The sequence below is a fragment of the Takifugu rubripes genome, chromosome 13 (assembly GCF_901000725.2).
Source record: "Takifugu rubripes chromosome 13, fTakRub1.2, whole genome shotgun sequence".
In the NCBI taxonomy this organism is placed as follows: domain Eukaryota; kingdom Metazoa; phylum Chordata; class Actinopteri; order Tetraodontiformes; family Tetraodontidae; genus Takifugu; species Takifugu rubripes.
This window is the reverse complement of record NC_042297.1, coordinates 6645850-6666275: the sequence shown is the minus strand read 5'-3', so window position 1 is coordinate 6666275 and position 20426 is coordinate 6645850. Positions and strand designations below refer to the sequence as shown.

At 44.5% G+C, this 20426-nt stretch overlaps 1 protein-coding gene across 4 annotated transcripts in view; it reads left to right on the top strand.

Annotated features, from left to right (window-relative positions):
• LOC101062330 (FERM domain-containing protein 5) overlaps positions 1-20426 on the top strand; it is a 48774-nt gene that overhangs the window by 11342 nt on the left and 17006 nt on the right. The window lies entirely within an intron of this gene.

The window sequence follows — 20426 nt, the reverse complement described above, 5'->3', positions numbered from 1 at the left end:
AGCCCCCTGACAGTCCCAGGATATTTGGAACTACAAAATTTTTGCTTAGCCTTGTTTCATATATGACCTAAACACTGTTTTTTAAACTAGAAAGATGTTTTAGATTATGTCAACATTCTGCATTATAATTACACAGGGGTACACAATTTTTGAATAGAAACTGCGTAGTGCCTGTGGTTTCATGACGCGTTCACTAGATCGAGCTGCGCTAAAAGGAATGTCAATAAAACAGCCAGATAAGTCAGTCAAACTTTATTAATAGAATACAAACTGTCGTTCTCACAACTCTATTCACTCCCAAAACGAATAAACAGCTGTTTTATTATTTTTCCCGAGTGACATAGTGTTTTCGCGTAACACAGTTCGTTTAATAACAGCGAGTTATAACAGGCAGTGCAACATTTTTATCACAAGTGGATAGTGGAGTTTAATAAATCTTCGATTTAGTGCAACATTTTTATCACGTAGTACCGTTGCGGTAAATCAAACGTTAGTGCAAACACAATATACGGTAACTCGAACTCTCGAAGTAGTGCAAAGCGATAGCAATAGCAATATAACAATAGCAATATAACAACGTTGTTCAAACGGTAATTTCCATATTCACAGTATGACCAGCCTTGTTAAGTTGTAAACACACAAAAGAAACACGTAAAGATCACTTTATCAGTTCATTCCTCATCCAGGAATCCCTCGAATTCTTCTTCTTCGGTGTCCGAATTGAACAGTTGTGCGAATACGGCGTCCAACATGGCCGGCTCCGTCTCGTCAAAGTCGTCATCAGGGTCGGTGTCGCTGGTGTTGTCTGGCATTTCAGTGACAATCCCTGCCTTCCTGAAAGCTCGGACCACGGTCGATGCCCAGGTATTTACGATCCACTGGCAGATAGTGACGTATGACGCTCGGCGCCGTCTCCCCGTCTTGGTGAACGTGTGTTCGCCGTTCGTCATCTACCGCTCCAACGCAGTTCGCAGTCTAGTTTTGAATGCCCCGTTGACACCAATATCTAGCGGCTGGAGTTCCTTTGTTAATCCACTTCTTGCTTTGTTTCCTCGGAAGCTCCGTTGAGTCTTCTTTACCTGGCGCAGGTCGTCTTGTTGCTTCCTCCACTTCCGCACCATTGATTCGTTCACGTTAAATTCTCTTGCCGCTGCTCTATTTCCGTGTTCAACTGCGTGACTGATAGCCTTCACTTTGAACTCTGCGTCAAAAGCGCGTCTCTTGCAAGGAGCCATTTTGGGGTCTTTACAGACAGAAATGGTTTGGGACTGAATTTACTGCTGTTACCTCGGCCACACCTACTGACTACGGTAGCCGCGATTAACCAATATTACCGTAATCCATACAAAAGGCGCTCCGGGTCAAAAGGCGCACCGTAGATTTTTTAGAAAATTCTAGGCTTTTAGGTGCGCCTTATAGTCGTGAAAATACGGTAACTGCAATTTTGGAATCAGCATGTCAATTTTAGTTTTTTAATCAGCATAAAAATCGAACTCCACAATTTTTTTTTTTCAAATTGTTACCCAGTGTTATATGCTACCAGTTGATTGTTTAAGCAGATCAAGAACCAAATTCAACAATTTTTTTAAAAATATGTTTCATATTATTTACTTTAGCTGAGTGGATGAAGGTGCTTCACATGTCCCTGGACCACTGCTGTGTTCCTGTGTTCCACTTTCCAATGCCCTTGGATTTTTAGAGAGGCCAGAGGAACCACTGGTCTCTGTCGCAACCACATTATTACTTCACTACTCTGGCTGGTGTCATCAGGATTGTGTATTGTGTTTTGCCAGGGTGTGCAGAAACCCCACAGCCCCCCCCCCCCCCCCCCCCCCCCCCCACACACACACACACACAAACCAAGTTTGTCCAGATACTAAAAGTATTCCGATAGTTGGGAATGTAATATATTCATTATGGTTGTGTTTTATTGAATATATTATTCATGTCATAAAATTTGGTTATACTCTTCATTAAAAGTATATTTAAGGATACAAATGTTTCCCTTCAAACTAACTTATAACTGCTTGAACAATGAAGCCAGACATCCTTATGATAAAAGAGAAGATAAAATTAAAAGGAAGGTGATCTGGTCTCTCACTGTCTTGTTCTCTGCCCCAGTTTGTATCACCTTGGGGCAGGTTGGTTCTTAAAATATTTGGCACTGTTTAAATGGGGTTAATAATATGTGTTAGCCCAATTTTCAGGGGGCGGACTCCCTGTGGACCCTGTGATGGATGGAAACATTAAAGCATCCCAGTTCATGCAGAGGAGGTAGGCCAACAGCCTTGGGGATGTTCTGCTACTCCTCGTCTCTACTGTGTCTTGGCTGCCCCATGAGGCCCCAGGAAGCGTGACCTTGCTGCAGGCCCTCTCTGCTCACAGGGGGTAAAACAGGGTTTCTGTTGGGTCTGATGAATGAGGTTACTGACTTTCATCTCAACATACCATTCTTAGACTGAAGATGTTCACTAGTAATGCTTTCTGACATCCTGTAGTCCACACATCCAAATGGGGACTATCATAACATGCTTGTCTTCACCACCCTTGTGGCTTAGGGTTAAGGTTTAGGTTTAGGGTCAGGGGTTAGTGTTAGAGTTAGGGTTTAAGGGTTGGGGTTTGGGTTAGGATTAGTGTTAGGGTTAGGCTTTTGAGTTAGGGTTAGCGTTAGCATTAGAGTTATGGTTTAAAGATTCCAGTTCGGGTTAGTGTAAGGATTAGGCTTTAAGGGTTGGGGTTAGGGTTAGGGTTTAAGGGTCAGGATTAAGGGTTAGTGTTAGCATTAGGGTATAGGGTTTGGTTACCGTTCGGGTTAGTGTTAGGGTTTAAGGGTTGGGTTGTCCTCAGTGAGCTGTTGTCTCTTTTCAATGTTCTTCTTCAGGGGTTGTGACAGCCTCCCATCATTTCTATTTTGAGGCGTTCTCTTCAAAGGATGTAGTCATGAATTCACAGAAACAGCCTCTTGAAGGAGCTCAGAGAATGGACACAGCCAACAGTTTCCTCTGTTTGGAGCACTGTGAATGCTGCAGCATTGTTCATCCACTCACAATCTGCTACACATAACAAGAGTTGATTTTAAGAACTATTCTTATAATGTGATCTGAGCAATAGTTAATTTAAGAATAAACTATTATCTTGAATAATTCAATGAAAATGAACTAGCTATCACAACTGCAACCAGAATTATTATTCTTTAATGATTTTTTCTATATCAGCTTAATGGGAGCTTATGGTGTTTTTAACCATCATTGCTCAAGATTTTTTGGCCTGCCATTACGAGCAAGTTTTTGGTTGTGATGAACATATAGCAAAAAAAAGCTATTGTGTACCTTTTATAGTGGGCCAAACTAGCCTAAAAAAGAATTTTTATTTCAAAAATAAAAGGCCAAACCAAATTTTTTAAAATGATGTGCACTTAGATGTTGCCGTTCATAATTGTGAAATTAAACTACTTTGGCCATCCCATCCACCTGCTTATGGGGTGTCAGGGTCCTGGGTGTTGTTTTGGTGTTCTTTGTTGGTTCTTTCTCAAGGGGTGTGGTGGAGCCACTTTCCCGCAGCTGTCGCTCGTGACAGTAACACCTACTGCCTATTGCTAATCAACTGGCTATTTAGGCCCTGGGCTCCTATTCACCAGTGTCTGATTGTTTTGTCAGTGTTGATGTTGTGATGAACGTGGACTCAGTTACTTGCCCTTTTGTTTGAAGTTCAGACGTTGTAATCCTTTTTGTTCTCTGCTCGAGGTCACCACACCTTTTCCTTTTCCCCACGTCGAGCGTGTTTTTTCTCCTACTGCGTTCGAGGCTTCTTTTGGTTTCAATAAACCCTTTTGTGAGACCTAGTTGGCTGTTTCCTCTCTGCAATCGGGTCCTGATCAAACTAGACCATGACACAGAAGTTCACGAGCTGGTTCATCTTGTTACTGATGATCCGTGCATGTAGCCCTTTACAAATATTCTGATTTAGGCTGTCCTGTATCTGTACCACATTGTTTTTTTCTTCCCCCTTCCCCAATTTGTCACTCTGACAAACTCATCAGATGATTTCTGTGGGATGTTTTCCTAAAACAAAAGGAGGATTATTATATTGGCTACTCATATCACAGCAAGACATGATTGTTCCTTCAAAGCTGTTCTATGAGCAGGACCCCCGCCTCAATGAGATGATGCAGGAGCGCTGCCACTCTCTCCCTACTGGCAGGTTTCAAACAAACATCAATGTAATTCCAGTGCAGACAAACATGGGAGGTGGCATTTAGCTCTGAAACGTGCTACTTAGCTTCTTGAAATGGCAGACGGTGATGATAAGTTAGAGCTGAAGAAAAAATCTAAATGGACTTTTTACAATGGGCAAACAGGGCTGTAGGGACTGGTTACAGTGGGCCGATAAACAAACAAATATAAAAACTGTCCAAGCTAATGTTAACACAGTTTACAGTGAAATACATTTTCATTTATTCAATAAATATGAGGTCATCAAGTACAATGGCACTAGAAGGAGGTCCTTAAGGTTTCATCCATCCTCTCCAGCTCCGTCTCATGGTAGAGCTCCTGGATTGTTCTAGGATTGTCCTCTAGTCTAGGAGTCCAGTTATTCTGAGGCTACAATTAGAAGAATGCTTTTAAATATCAACTTTTCTTCAGTCAAATCTAAAGTCCTGATATTAACACTCACCTTTCAGCATCCAACATGTGAAATAGCATAAAGTGGCTTTTACTGGTTCCTTCTTTAATAACTCATCAATACGGATTTAAGTATACCAACTGTCACTTAAAAAAATGAGCAGTCCCATATTTATATGCCACTGTACTTGTCCTCTATTGAGCTGAGACAGGATACTTAGTTGAATATGTTAGTCAGAACCAAAAATAGTCCAAAACCAAAAATACAAATGGAGTTAATGAATGATGAGGCACTTTATAGTAAAGTTTTCTTGTCCTCTGTGACCATCGGCAGCACTCTAACACAAATATGATGACATGAAATTCAGCCCATCTCATTGGTTCCAGTATTGCTGCTTGTCAAAAAGATTCCTGAAGACAGACAACAGTCGGACAGTGCAAAGGAAAAGAGCTGCAATGATACAGATTGTTATGGATCAAGGAATGCATGCAGTTTGAAAAATGCATATTTTGGCAAATTGGGGTGCGGGGGTGATCAAAGACAAGCAGAGCTGTTTGTTCTGCATGTTCTTGGCTCTTTCCCACATAGAGAATTTGATGTAGAATTTTTGCTAGTCTGCCTTCCTTGTGAGTGTTTACTTGTCTCTTCTTAGTCTTGTTTTTTCTATTTCTGCAGCTCCTGGTTCATTGTCTGTGTAGATTCTCAGTCATCCAGGTCATCGTTATCCAAGGTAGTTTTCTCTGTTAACTGGACGGTGACATCACTAATGTCATCACTAATGAGAGAGAGAGGTCTTCTCATCAAAGTTTGCCTTCACGCCCACCACCACTCTAGTTTCATACCTCCCAAAGAAATACAAGAATGTAGTTCCTCTGAGCACACTGCACACAGACAGTGACATTAGTGACGGTGACATTAGTGATGTCACCGTCTGTGTGCAGCCTCCCGTACCTGGACAGGGAGCTGGTTCCATGGCCTGGTAGCTAAATGCTCGGCCCCCCATTCTACTCCTGGAAACTCTGGGAACCACAAGTAGACCAGCATTCTGAGAGCGGAGCGGTCTATTGGGCTGATAAGGTATCACTAGCTCCTCCAGGTAGGATGGAGCTAGGCCTCTGAGGACCTTGTAGGTCAAAAGAAGGGTTTTAAAAATTATTCTAAATTTAACGGGCAGCCAATGAAGCGACGCCAGTACAGGAGTAATGTGATCTCTTTCGTCAATACCTGTCAGAACTCTGGCTGCAGCATTTTGGATCAACTGGAGGCTTCTTAAAGAGTTGTTTGGACACCCTGATAATAAAGAGTTACAGTAGTCCAGCCTGGAAGTAACAAATGCATGGACTAACTTTTCAGCATCATGCCGCGTCAGCAGCTTCCTGATCTTTGTGATGTTCCTCAAGTGAAAAAAGGCACTTCTAGAGACTAATTTAATGTGTGAGTTGAAGGAGAGATTTTCATCAAAAGTTCTCCTTTGATGCAAGCAGTGCAGGTGGGAGCTCAGGCTTGTTCTTTCGAACTGTACCAACCATGGTGATCTTCCTCTTCAGGAGCTGCTGTCCAAGTTCATAAGAGGTGAAGAAATTATCACATGTCACATTGTGACCCCTCAGTCCCTCTGTCACATCAAGCACAACTCACATCCCCTGGTTCTTCTCTGGGCATCCACTGGTCGGCTTCCCGGTATAGATTTGCATTTTCCAAGCATAGCTTGATTTGGCATCGCAAGCCACCCATGACTTAATCCCATATTATGCTGGCTTGCTGGGCATATACTGCCGGAAAGGACAACGACCTTTGGACAGAAGACATTAGCATCAGTGATTAGTATCAGTGTCACAGAAAACAGTCAAAGAAATCAATAGTAAAAATCACTTTTATTAGAAATATGTAAATAGATTACCTCTAAATCAGGGGTAGGGAACCCCCGGCCTCCGTATACGGCCTACGAGACCATTTCTACCGGCCCGCAACGCAATAAGATTTTTATATTGTGGCGAGCTCGGGTTCTGGGTTGCGGAAGAACTCAGATGCAGATTTCAGTCAGCTTATTCTGCTGTTCAAATGCAGAAAGAACCACTTTAATTAACACTCAACAGAAAACACACGAACAAAGGGAAGTCTTCAATGACACACATAATCTTGCTTATGGTGTCCAGGTGCAAACAATAATTAAAACAGTAATTAAACACATTAACGACCAGAACTCAATAAATAGAACATTAACATTGAAAGTTACAAAGGATAACATTTACAACAAATAAAAACAGGGTTAACACAAACCTGTACCCACAGAACATACTACTACAAAGCATGCTGGGAATTTCCCACTCTGACCCTCCCCAACACGCTACACTGCCCCCACCTAGGTGGTTAGCTGTCCCCAGCAACCCATGACAAAGTCCCTGAGGTGGTGAAGGAGCCGGCGCTGTCGCCGTGTGTTCTCGGAAAGCCCATTGGTGGTTCCAGGAGGTGGAGTGGGCGAGTGAGTGGGCTGGTCCTCAGACCCCACCTCTCCCCCAGATTGGGCCAAATGGTGATAGGGTGCGAGCCTGTCACGGTGGAGCACCACCACACGGTTCCTTTTGACTAGCCACACCCGGTACACCACATCTGACAGTCTCTCGAGCACAGTACAAGGTCCCACCCACTGGCCCACCAATTTAGGGGAAAGGCCCTTCTTCCTCTCAGGGCTGTAGACCCATACCTGCTCCCCTGGGGCAAAGTCTTGTCCTTTACAACGGGAATCATAAGCCCGTTTTTGCCGCAGACCAGCATCAGAGAGTGCCTTCCTGGTCATCTCATGCACCAGCTGAAGTCGTTCCCGCAGACTGTGGAGGTAGTCCAGGCTGGGTGCACCTTCCAGCTCTGGCTGAGGGGGAGACCCAAACACCAAGTTCACAGGAGTGCGGAGATCATGCCCAAACATGAGTACTGCTGGGGTGCATTTCGTGGACTCCTGAACCGCCGTCCGGTATGCCCACAGAACCAAGGGTAAGTGCTGATCCCAGTCTCGCTGCCGGCGGCTGGTCAGGATTGCAAGCTGGGTGGCCAGGGTGCGGTTGAAGCGTTCGACCAGTCCATCGCTCTGGGGATGTAATGGTGTGGTCCGGGTCTTCTTGATGCCGAGCCTCCGGCAGACCTCACTGAACACTTTTGCTTCAAAGTTGCGACCCTGGTCACTGTGCAGTTCCTCTGGCACACCAAAGCGGCAGAACATCTCGTTGACCAGGTGCTCAGCGGTGGTGGATGCGCTCTGATCAGCAACGGCATACGCCTCGGGCCACTTGGTAAAATAGTCCATGGCCACAAGGACGTAGCGGTTTCCTTGGTCGGTGGTAGGAAAGGGGCCCAGGATGTCTACACCCACACGCTCCATCGGGGCCCCCACCTGGTACTGCTGCAGGGGAGCGTGCGAACGCTGAGTCGGTCCCTTCTGGACAGTGCAAGGGTCACACCGATGAACGTAGAGCTCTACGTCCTGACGACACCCCGGCCAGTAGAATCGTGACCTGAGCCGGTGTAGAGTCTTGGTCACTCCAAAATGACCTGCCCCCACTGAGCCATGGACGAGCTGAAGGACCCTGGGGCGTAATTGGCGGGGGACCAGGAGCTTGAAGATATCTCGGTGGCCCCCAGGGGTCTGCCAACGACGATGGAGGAGGCCATCACGAATGATGAGGCTGGTCCACTGGGAATAGAGAGCCTTGGTCTCAGGGTCCACTGCTGACACTGTATTCCATGCTGGCCGTTGGCCGGTCTCTATCCAATCTTGGACCCGAGAGAGGACAGGGTCTTTGCTCTGGTCAAGCTGGAGCTGTTGGAGGTCGACGGTCTCCAAACCATCATTGACAGCTGTTGTTTGGGCTGAGACCTGGGGCCCACTCTTGTCATCCAAGGGGAGGGGTTGCAGGGCGGATACTGTTGGGTTCGTGATACCCCGTTCCTCCACACGCTGGCAGTACCGACACTGTTCCATTTCACAAGGGCGTTGGGACAAAGCATCTGCATTGGCATGATGACGGCCAGGCTGGTGGCGGATTTCGAAGTTGTAATCCTGTAGCGTCTCTAACCATCGTGCAAGCTGTCCCTCTGGGTCCTTAAAGTTTAATAGCCACGTGAGAGAGGCATGATCGGTGCGCAGGAGAAATCTTCTCCCGTAAAGGTATGGCCTGAAGTGACGGAGCCCGAGGACGACAGCCAGCAGTTCTCGACGAGTGACACGATAATTCCTCTCTGGTCGGTTGAGGGAGCGACTGTAGTACGCGATGACCTGCTCACCATTCTCTCCCTCCTGGGACAACACGGCCCCAAGTCCCACATTGCTGGCATCGGTGTCCACAATGAATGGTAGTTGGGGATCTGGATAGGACAATACGGGGGCCCCAACAAGTGCTGAGCGGAGCTGCTCGAAGGCGTCAGCACAGTCCTCACTCCACTGAAAGACTTGGCCTTTCTGGGTCAGCCGATGTAGTGGGCTGGCAATGGTGGCGAAGTCCTTGACGAACCGTCGATAGTAGGAGGCCAGACCCAGGAAACTCCGCAGTTGTCCAACATTTTGGGGGACAGGCCAGTCTCTCACAGCGGCTACCTTAGCAGGGTCAGTAGACACCCCTGCTGCACTGACGACATAGCCCAAGAAGGATGTCTCTCGTCGGAAAAGGTGACACTTATTAGGATGGAGACGCAGCCCAGCCCGGCGAATGGTGTGGAAGACCACCTCCAAGTTGGTCACAGCATTCTCGAAATCAGCAGCGTGGGAGAGGAGGTCATCCAAGTAGACGACACAGTGACTTCGAGGAATTCCAGCAAGGACCCTCTCCATAAGGCGCTCGAAGGTGGCCGGAGCGTTGCAGAGGCCGAAAGGCATGACTTTAAATTGCCACAGCCCCTGGCCAATGGAAAAGGTGGTCTTTGGGCGTGCATCCGGTGCCAACTCCACCTGCCAATAGCCGCTGCGAAGATCAAGGGAGCTGAACCAGCAGGACCCTGCGATGTAATCAAGGGCATCATCCACACGGGGTAGTGGATAGGAGTCCTTGAGGGTGACATCGTTAAGGTGGCGATAGTCAACACAGAACTGCCAAGTGTCATCTTTTTTTCTTACCAGGACAGCGGGAGATGCCCAAGGGCTACTGGAGGGTTCGATAATGCCTGCACCTGCCATCTCTTTGATCTTTTCTTCAGCTGCAGTCTGCTTGGCCAGCGGCAGGCGACGGGGGCGGAGACGGATGGGGCGAGCATCACCAGTGTTGATCTCATGTTGTACCAGACTCGTGTGTGTACAGTCCTCATCCTCGTCCTCATTAATAGCCACGAAGCTGAAACCTCACGCCGAAGGAGAGTTCGTGAAGGAGTGCCTCGTAGCCGCCGCTGAGGCGCTCGCGCCGGACAAAGCTAAATTGTTTCAAAGCGTTTTTTCGTGAATAACTATTGAACTAAGACATATATTGTTATGATTCCAGTGGCTAACGGTATGTTTTTATGGTCAAGGAATCTAAATATGTAGTCAAAGTATATGTGGGACTAATATTTATAATGGAAATCACAATATGCCAGGAATTGTTGCGCTTGGCGGAGGTCTGCGCTCTCCGAGTGCTTTCTAGTTGTTATTATTGTCTTTATCTTTCTTTCTTTTCATTTATTTTCTTGATTATCTTGTTGTATTGCAGTTTTCTTGAGTAGAGGCCTCGAACGGGCCCTTACGGGTCTCTTGCCTCAACTCTGCACCTCTTTTTTTTTAATTGTTTTGTATGATCATGAAAACATATTTTACTTGTTTGGTATTTTATTCTATTTTTTTGGTGATTTTATATGCATGTGTGCTAAATAAATAATTCAAACTCAAATGCAGCAATCATGAGACTTAGTAACACAGTGGTTATAGACTTTTTTTTGTCTTTTTTTTTGCATCCCTAGGTATGTGTTCATAATAGTATGGCCCTCGGAGGACTTTATAAAAATTGAAATGGCCCTCGATATGAAAAAGGTTCCCCACCCCTGCTCTAAATGGAACCAGTTGCTCATCCACTGTTACGTCAGGCCCTGGATTGTATAGATAGGGCAGCCGCTCCACCCACTTGTCCCAGACCTCTCTTATGGCTGCAAGTTTGTCTGTCACACGTCTTGCTGGTCTTGACTCACGGTCATCAAATCGTAGCAGTCTTGAGTAGGTGTGAAAGAGTTTGAGTGGCATTGTGGCTCGGAAAATTGATCTTCCACTCTCTGCGTCCCATAGACTAGCTGCAGCCTCACCTCGGGACCTGTATACACCTGCTAAGATTAGCAGCCCTAAGTAGGCCTGCAGGTCTCATCCATCTTTTTCCAGCTGTCTCCATATTTGCGAAAACCCTGCAGATTTGTCATCTCCAGGATTATTTTTTCTATTGCTGGTGTGATAAACAGGTAGAATGTAGAGGCAATGTCACGGGCATGAGAAACGGCATACCTTTTGGGTCCTGGAGTCATCTTTATGACGTTTTGTTCTGCATGCCTGCCGTGTTGGTCATATTCTGCTGAGGACCATGTTATTTTGTCATTTTTTGAAAGGAAAGTCTCTCTTTCAGCTTCAGGGTTTTCTTCTGAAGATGATTCATCATGCTCTGGATTGTATTCCTCCCCATCTTCTTCTGATAAATCCTCCACTTTCTCTTCTGAATCAGAGTTGTCTTGTTGGATATCTGAAAAAAATCAGCTCTAGAGTCTGAGACACAACTAAAACACTGTAACATTCTGTGGTGTGTAAATAACTCTGTGACCTTGATTTCAACTCTATTTGCCTCACAGCTCATTTTGACCTGAAGACCACATTTGTACTTTTTTTTGTTTTTGTTCATGGAAATGTGAATAAAAGCAACATTTCACTTTTTGTACTGTTGGGGCCAATCTAGGAAAAGTCATACAATTTCAAGTTAAAAGGAGATTTTTTTTTGGTTTTTAATGCAGTGGCTGGTCATTTTCACCCAAGGACAACAGGAGGGTTAACATAACACAGCAACTTAATGTTGATGGTTAAACCCTAAACAGCACGACATGCAGTTTCTTTTATCAAGGAAATGCAACGAGCTCATAAGTGGTTTATTACTTCTTTTTTTTAAGGCTCATTCCTGTTGCTGAAACTTCAGCACTGCTCATAGATTTGAAAGTAGTATTTAAAAGTGCGCCATTTTTCAGTTAAAATTTTATCTTGAAAAACATTGTTTCCTGCAGCAGTATCACACTCCTGTGCTTAGTACCTCCACAAAGCAGCCCACAATTTTTCTATCTATCCAACTTTAAGTAAAGTAACTCAATATGTATTTGAATGAAATTTTCAGGAAATGATAACAAATGAAGAAAAGGCTCAATCAATTTTTGTGGCTTTGACCTTTGTTCTCGCAAAGATAGCTCGACAAGGGGTTTGCTTCATAAATAAACCAACTGCTGTATTCCACCGAGGTCTCCACATTCTTTATGGGCACAAACAAATTTTGCTTATTTGGGATTTGTCTAACTGGAGTATTTGAAGAAATTATGCAAACTTTGAATATTTGACCTTTTTCCCCTTAATGAAATGAGGCTAACAACAATTTGAACCAGCACAAACAAATGTGCTTGGAAAAATAGATATTAGTGAATATCCTTTTTGTTCCCAGCATGATGCTTTGGTATTTAAATGACCGCAGGGAGATCGTAAACACATAGTTATAAATTCTAGGATATAGGACCATATCTGCTCAGAACTAAGACATGGTCCTATATTTCCCATTTGTGCATACATATCATCATCCATTCTGAGGCTGCTCTCCTAAAAAGATTCCAGGTGAATGCATCAGAGAAATGTGCATGCCTGCAGAAAAAAACTGAAATATGGAGGGGGCTCCTAACTAGATCATTTCCATACATAGCACCGTGTCTTCTGTAATGATGATCATTAATGATTTTGAGAGCTTTTACAACTAGTGTGGAGAATCTTTTCACCTGGTCCTAAAGGCTGGTTGAACTTTGGGGACAGTGGGTGCTGAAAACTTCCATTTGATTCCAACTCAAGTCTGATTTTAACCAAGAGACTTTGAACAAAACCAAATAAAATGTTAGAAAGCAAAAAGGAAATAGTTGCAGCTTCATCTCAGCCATCTGCAGTTGAGTTTTTGTAGAAAGACGATTGACTTTAAGATTTGATCTGACACGATGGAGCAGCCTGTGGACATTGTTAACTGTCCTCAGACCTTTGTCCCATCACAACAGTGACAGTGACACTGTAGTCTTAAGAGAACCATGTCACTATCATGAGTGTGATTATCTAGAAAACTAAGGATTTTGTTCAGAATGGAGAGAATGTCTGTGGATTCTTCCCTGGCAAAAAATGTCATTTAAGGCAGCATTTTTGATTTTTGACAGCTTGGTGATTAGCACATTATCTCCAAATGAAATAAGCTACATCATGCTGAGTACAAGGGTGTTTGCATTGCATTCAGGGGAGCATAAGGAAAGAAGATTTTATATGGAGGAATTTCTGCCTCTTAGTGCCTGATAGCTGTCTGACTTCTGTTTGTACACCATCTGGCACCACAACGCATCATGGTGAGCTGTTTTGTATGTTTGTGTGCCTGAATAACTGTGCTGGTGTGTGCTCATGTGCATGTTTGTGGTGTAAACCAAAACAGTGTCCTTCTAAATCTTTGTCTGGATGCAAGCACAGCAGATGCAGGGCACCTCCCTCCAACACGGAGGATGATCAGTAGCACGCTGACTCGCTGTTTGCTCAGTCAGGGCAACCGGATCAGCCGATGCCACGTTTATCATGAATGAAATGTCTGCAGTGTCACATCTATGAGCCCTTTGTGGTTCTGCTGCTTGTAGATGCAGCTTATTGTGAATCGGAGATCTCTCTGAATGGTGCAGCTCCAGTTTTGACTAAAACTAAACCATGAAAATGAATTAGTCCGGTCCTAAAGTCCTAAACCGGGTTCCCAGTCAGATATATAATATATTTATTTTGAAGGCCTTCCAATGCTCTAAAAACCACAATGTATTTCCAGGTGATTTAATGCCACTCCCTGAGAAATAAAAAAAAAATATGTCTCCCGTCGTTACCTTTGATTTCCTTCCACTAGAAATTACAGCTGAAAGTGGTGCTGTATGGCTGCGATACAGGAATGTGAATATATAGAGCAAGGGGCTGACATAGCTGCTCTAGAATGCATTGATTCATCAGGTGTCACAATAAAAAATATAAATGACTAAATTCTAATATCAATCATGCCCCCAAAGAAATCTAATAAGGTTTAAATGTCTTAATAATTGGGATTGCCTTTAAATTAAAATCATCTTAACCATTACCTCAACAACAAATTTTGAATTAACAGTTTTGCTGCTTCCTGAGGATGCACACCTGAAAAATAGTGATCATTAATTGTAATTCAGTGTGTTTTAGCTGCCCAATCATTGGCATTTTATTAGTAAAGTTCTGTATCCACCAGTAAATGTTAATCGTCATGTGGAATTCTGCAGTTTTAGGTAGAGAACATCGTCCTCTATTTACAGACAATCTCCTGTCATCACGAATATAGATTTTTGGCATGGGTTTGGCTCCAATGCAGTGCCTCCTCATTTCATAAATGGCTCAGTTCAAATTCACACTATGCCGCATGTGATGTCACTAATGTCTCCATAGTGGAGTTTTGTTGCGTTCTTTTGTTCTGCGCTGTCATATGTTGGCAATAGAGCCCCTGGGAACATAATCACTAATTGAAAGGCAAAGGATTTACACTTGTGAGGTGTAATTCCAACACAGGCCCAGCCTCATCCAGTTCCTGTCAGATGAGACGGCAGCAGCCTGGATGTGTGTCTATTTTCACATCAGCATCCATCTTAAAGTATGAAAAAGTGTTTTGTCATTATAATGGCATTATAATGTAGCTCAACACCTGCAGCACAATATTCATAAAGATAAGTTAGGAGGACCAAAAGGCTGTCAAGTATTTCCAGGTGGGAACTAGTGCTTTTAAAGCTCTCCAGGATGGTGAGCATAGTCTCCACATTTGGTGGTCCTCCATCTGTTTCTCAATGAAATCAGAACTTTATGCCTATGATTTCCCTTTTGTAAAGAAATAATTACAGTCCTTGGTGAATGTAAAAGGCATGATCAGTTGATTGTTGTGCTGTTGGAGAGAATAGTGTCACATAGTGATGGGACGATGATACCTCAAGGAGTGTATTGACACACTACACAAACTGTGTCGGCACTGTATTGATACTGTGTTGGTCACCCGATAGTGACCCCTGCAGTAGTTATAAAATGATTGCAGGTAAAGGAATTCCTTGTTTGCTAAACTGAGTTGGTATGTAAAATATAGCAAATTTGAGTTACAATTCAGAGTTACAATTTCTTACTTATGTACACACATTCTTTGTGTCTTCTTAACTGTTAAATCATATGAAATAATACAAAAAAGTGATTAGTTTATGAATTTTTATTGGGGAACAAAAGTTTTTGGAGGCGATTTCTCCTCTTAGCCACCAGCTCCCCAGCCTTAGAAAATACTCTTTCACACGGTACAGATGACGATGGTGAGCAGAGAGTTTTAAGTGCAAGTTGATGCAGATGTGGATATGTTTTCTGGTTCTGTCACGAGTATTTGCCAATTCTTCATTGCCATGCCGAGCTCTATAATGCCTCAGCATTGATGAAGTGCTCTTATTGATGTAAGAGAGCTCTGTGGAGCAGAGCCGACACTTCACCTACAATAACAAAAAGTTACAAACAATTCAAACCTCTTACTAGAACAGAGTAAAGACTAAGGTGGCGCATTGCATTCACTTGTTAAAAAAATAGACACCCTATAAAATCAATAAAGCAACTGTAAGGCTCTTGACTTGACTATCATATGTATCACAGGTCATTCACTTGATAAACTGATAAAGCGCCACCGTTAAAAATTGTATACAACAGTAAACAATGCTCAAAGGAGAAAAAGATTTCCCTTGTTTGGAGTCACAAGATCAACATTATTCCACACTGGGGAAAACTTCTTAGAACGATCCATAATTGCGCAACTGCAAAACTCCATCCAACAAACCCACGACATGTCGATACAGTTTGTTTTTTTATCAACACACTTTGGCGCGGCACATCCAAACGATACAATTCCTGTATCGGTCACGTGATTCTTAAAGCGATACACGCACCGATACGGGGTTTCACTCTTGAGCTCTCGGCACAGTGTTGACGCACCAGTGTCGCTCGTCCCATCACTAGTGTCACACACACAGACCTCTTCATCAGCTGAGGAGACTGAGAAAGTCAGAACAAGTCAAAACACTTTCCAACATCAATGTTAGTACCTTTCCATAATCAGTCAGTTTTTTCACTTTTCCGATCCTCAGCTTAAAGTGACATAATAATTTATTGATGTGGTGTTTTCCAACCTGACATGGAAGCCTTCTTAATAATTAATCTAATGTCCAGCCTGAGAGCACCATGCCACAACTCGTGCTGCACTAAGGACTAGGCTGATCATTTTCTCTTATTGTTTTCTCTATTTTTGGCTCATGTTTCATTCTCATTTTCTCTCACTTGGCTTGTTTCCATCCCTCTGTTTATCAATTTTATTACAGCTGTTACAAAATGCTGCACATGCCACCACGAAGCACTTACAGGCCTCTGCATGCCTGTTTAATACAATCTACTCTGATGTCATTATCCATGAGTCTATCTCATTTATCATCCCCCACACTGTTACTACTTGGATCCCTGACATAGCGCCCTTCTTATTAGGAACTTATTGCCTACATGACCTTTAGGACATGTTAATGCTGCTGCCAACTGACAATGACAAAGCATTGATTTGAAGTGAAATTACTCCTCAAGCATTTCAAAGGTGGGTTAAAATATGGCTCTTCTAATTTTCTGTGTGCTTTTTCCATCCATCCGTATTTAGAGCTTGTCCAAAGTGCATTAGAACATAGGTTATGTTGGCCCCTAATTAAAGCTGTTTATGATGCATTATTGTTATGAAATAGAAGCTGAACGTATGGTCGTGCAAAGGAGTGATGAGGTACTGCCTGCACCACTCTCCAACCACTTCGTGCACATGGAAAAAGTCCAAATTCGTGGCTTTTATTTTCAGCAAAGATGTAGTTCAGATGCAGACGATGTCGACCAGCATCTGTGGATGGGTCTGGACATTCAGGTGACTTCCTGGAGGGTCCCAGTTAATGGCTTCCTGTCTTCTTAACCACTTTATCGCCTTCAGGGTCATGGAGAGGGTCTACAATGGGCAAAGGCAGGTCCACCATTGGATGAGTTGCCCATTTATCATAGGGCCTTATATGAGCATTTGTGGGTTTGGTACCTTGTTCAAGGGTACCTCGGCAGTGCTCTGTAGGTGTTCTGGCAACTTCCCCCTACAACCAGAACACCCTTCATGTTTTGTCTGCCCTGGGGCTCGAGCCAAGAACCCTCTGCTTCTCAGCCCAGTTCCTAAGAGACTGTAAAGGCAAAATTGATCATTTTGCCTCCACAAATGGTGTGATGGTTGAAGATGGTCCTGGCTCTGCCTCCATCTTGACGTTTATTTCTTTGAGACCAATTGGAAGTCTGACATCTCATCGAAAACTCACAACTTCTCCTCAGGTTGACCCTTGCACCGATTTTTAAATCTCTCTGATCTCAAAAGGACAGGCTCTGGCACAGAATTCCTTCTGGTTATAAAGAGGCTGTGGAGTTCACCAACCACATCACAATATAAGTGCAGTGAATGGACTCAAAGACAATAAAACGGAGCTCTCAAGGCCAGCTGAGTGTATTTCCTGGGTGCCTGCTACGTTTTAACAGTGGATCTGACTAAGGATGCTGAAGAACACTTGATTTCAGATCGATTGATGTTTTGGCCTCAGAGCTCACCTTTGTTTCCCAGTGGATCGTTGTTCAGCCCACAGAACTTCACCATCCCTGTTCAATATGCAGTGCAGCACCACGTTCATGATCAAACCTCTACTCCAGCAGCATAGAAAGCCATTTGTGTTTTGTAATCTGAGCGGTATCGCTGGTCAAGACATATGTATGGAAATCATATGCTAACCAAACTCTACATATTACTAGATGCTCAACTTAGTTTGGAACATTAAAATGAAATTGCAAACAGTGCAAATAAAATGTCTTTGCTTCACCGTCTGCTTAGTTTTCTTTATGTTCTATTTTATATTTATTTCCTCTGTTTCTCCAAAATGTTGTTGCTGGCTCATTGTGTGTTTTATCACTGCACAAGGATAAATATTAGGCCTGAGCAGCAGTGTGTCAGAACCACATAATGTCAACTGTCTATTGTTGGGTTTAAATGGATGTTTCTGTCTTTTGCCTCATTTCCTGGTTTGCTGTGTATTGCCTTTGTCTTCCTGTCAAGCTTTCCATCTGTGTGATTGGGTACCCGGTCTTAATATTACATATCGAAGGAAAGATACTCACAAACTTACAAACTATTTTTGGCCCAGAGTGATTTCAAACTGTTTTAAAGAGTCTTTTGATGCATCTGCCCCTTCTATAGGCTCCTCTGCAACAACAACAGCTTCTATTTCCACTTCTTAGGTTTATCTTTCAACAAAAACATCATAAAAGTTGAGTTTTTGGGTCAAACCTCTCCCTCTTGCAGCTTTTCTTCCTGTTTGCTGTAGAAATGTTCACAGCCTTTCACAGGTGGCTGCTGCCTTCATATGAATATTTGCCCCCACTGCCCCCACATATCTCTCGTGGGGGCAGTGAAAAATAAGATGGCCATTTAGACTTAGAGAATGAGAGTTTTGAACCATCTGTTTGTATTTAAATGTGCTTTTTAAAGGATTTTCTCCACTAGTGTGATTCAGATTCAGGTCCTTTATTGTCCCACACGGGGAAATTTACAGCGCAACAACAGCAAGAGCACGCAGAGAAAAATAAGATAAAAATAAAATAGAATAGAATTCAGAATATACAAAGAGGATGTATATTTACAATAATCCAGATAAATGGATACTCAGCCTCGGTATACCTGAACATAGTACAGAGGGTGAATACAATATACATATCAGAATATATAATATTCAGATTGTGCTAGCGGGCGTTATGTTTATTGTGCAGTCTGACAGCAGCCGGCAAGAATGATCTGCGATACCTCTCCTTCACACAGCGAGGGTGGAGCAGTCGCTCACTGAAGGAGCTGCCCAGTGCTGTCAGGGCGTCCTGTAGGGGGTGGGATGTGACAGCTTAGCCATCATCCTCCCGTTTCCCACCACCTCCACCGAGTCCAGGGGACATCCCAGGACAGAGCTGGCCCTCCTTACCAGTCTCTCCATCCTCTTCCTGTGCCTGTCTGTGATGCTACTGGACCAGCAGACAATCCCATAGAAGATGGCTGATCCCACCCCAGAGTCATAGAAAGTCCTCAGGAGTGGTCCCTGCACTCCAAAAGACCTCAGCCTCCTGAGCAGGAACAGTCTGCTCTTGCCCTTCTTGACAAGGGCATCTGTGTTGTGTGTCCAGTCCAGGTTATTGTTTAAGTGAACACCCAGGTACTTGTAGGACTCCACCACGTCAACATCCGTTCCCAGGATTTTCACTGGTGCAGGCGGGGGGTTGTTAAGCCTGCGGAAATCCACCACCAGCTCCTTGGTTTTGCTAGCGTTGATCTGGAGGTTGTTCCGCAGGCTCCAGTCCACAAAGTCCTGATAAGTCCTCTGTACTCCTTATCATCCCCATTAGTGATGAGGCTGACAGCAGCAGAGTCGTCAGAGAACTTCTGGAGGTGACATGATGACGTACTGTATGAAAAGTCTGCGATGTAAAGGGTGAACAGGAAAGGAGCCAGAACTGTTCCCTGCGGGACACCAGTGCTGCAGAGAACCTGATCTGACTCGGAGCCCTTCACCCTGACAAACTGTGGTCTTTGTGTGAGGTAGTCCAGAATCCATGTCGTGAGGTGGTGATCCACCCCAGCTACCTGCCGCTTGTCCCCCAGCAGCCTGGGCTGGATGGTGTTGCACTAGAGAAATCAAAAAACATGATCCTCACAGTGCTTCCAGCTTTCTCCAGGTGAGTGAGGGAGGTGTGGAGGAGGTAGATGACAGCATCGTCCACCCCTATGCTCGGCTGGTAGGCGAACTGCAACGGGTCCATGAAGGAGCTCACCAGTGGGCGCAGGTGGGTGAGGATGAGTCTCTCCAGCGTCTTCATTAGATGAGACATCAGAGCTACCGGCCTGTAGCTGTTGAGCTCCTTAGGGTGCGGTGTCTTTGGCACTGGGACGATGCAGGACGTCTTCACAGCTGTGGCTCTCTCCCCAGCTTCAGGCTCAGGTTGAACGTGTGACTGAAGATCCCACAAAGCTGGTCTGCGCAGGACTTCAGGAGCCTGGAGCTGATGCCATCCGAACCCATCGCTTTCCCGGCCCTGTTCTTCTTCAGGGCCTTCCTCACCTGGTGTGGTGTGAGGGACAGGCTGGAGCAGGGAGGTGTTGGTGGGGGGGATGGGCACGGGCCAGAGTGTGAAGAGTCAGGTATGTGTGAGCTGAAGGTCATGAGAGAGGGGGAGGGGGGACAGGAGGAACAGTCGATTGGGGGCACAGACAGTGGCGGGGGTAGCAGCAGAGGAGACTGGGCTGGGGGAGGGGTGGGTACCTGATCAAATCTATTGAAAAACAAGTTCAGGTCGTTAGCCCACCCCCGGTCCCTCACAGGTTGAGACTTCTGCTCCTTGAAGCCTGAGATGGTCTTCAGTCCCTTCCCTACCCCACAGATGATGTTCTGTTGCAACTGGTTTTCCATCTTCCTCCTGTAGTTGTCCTTCTCCTGTC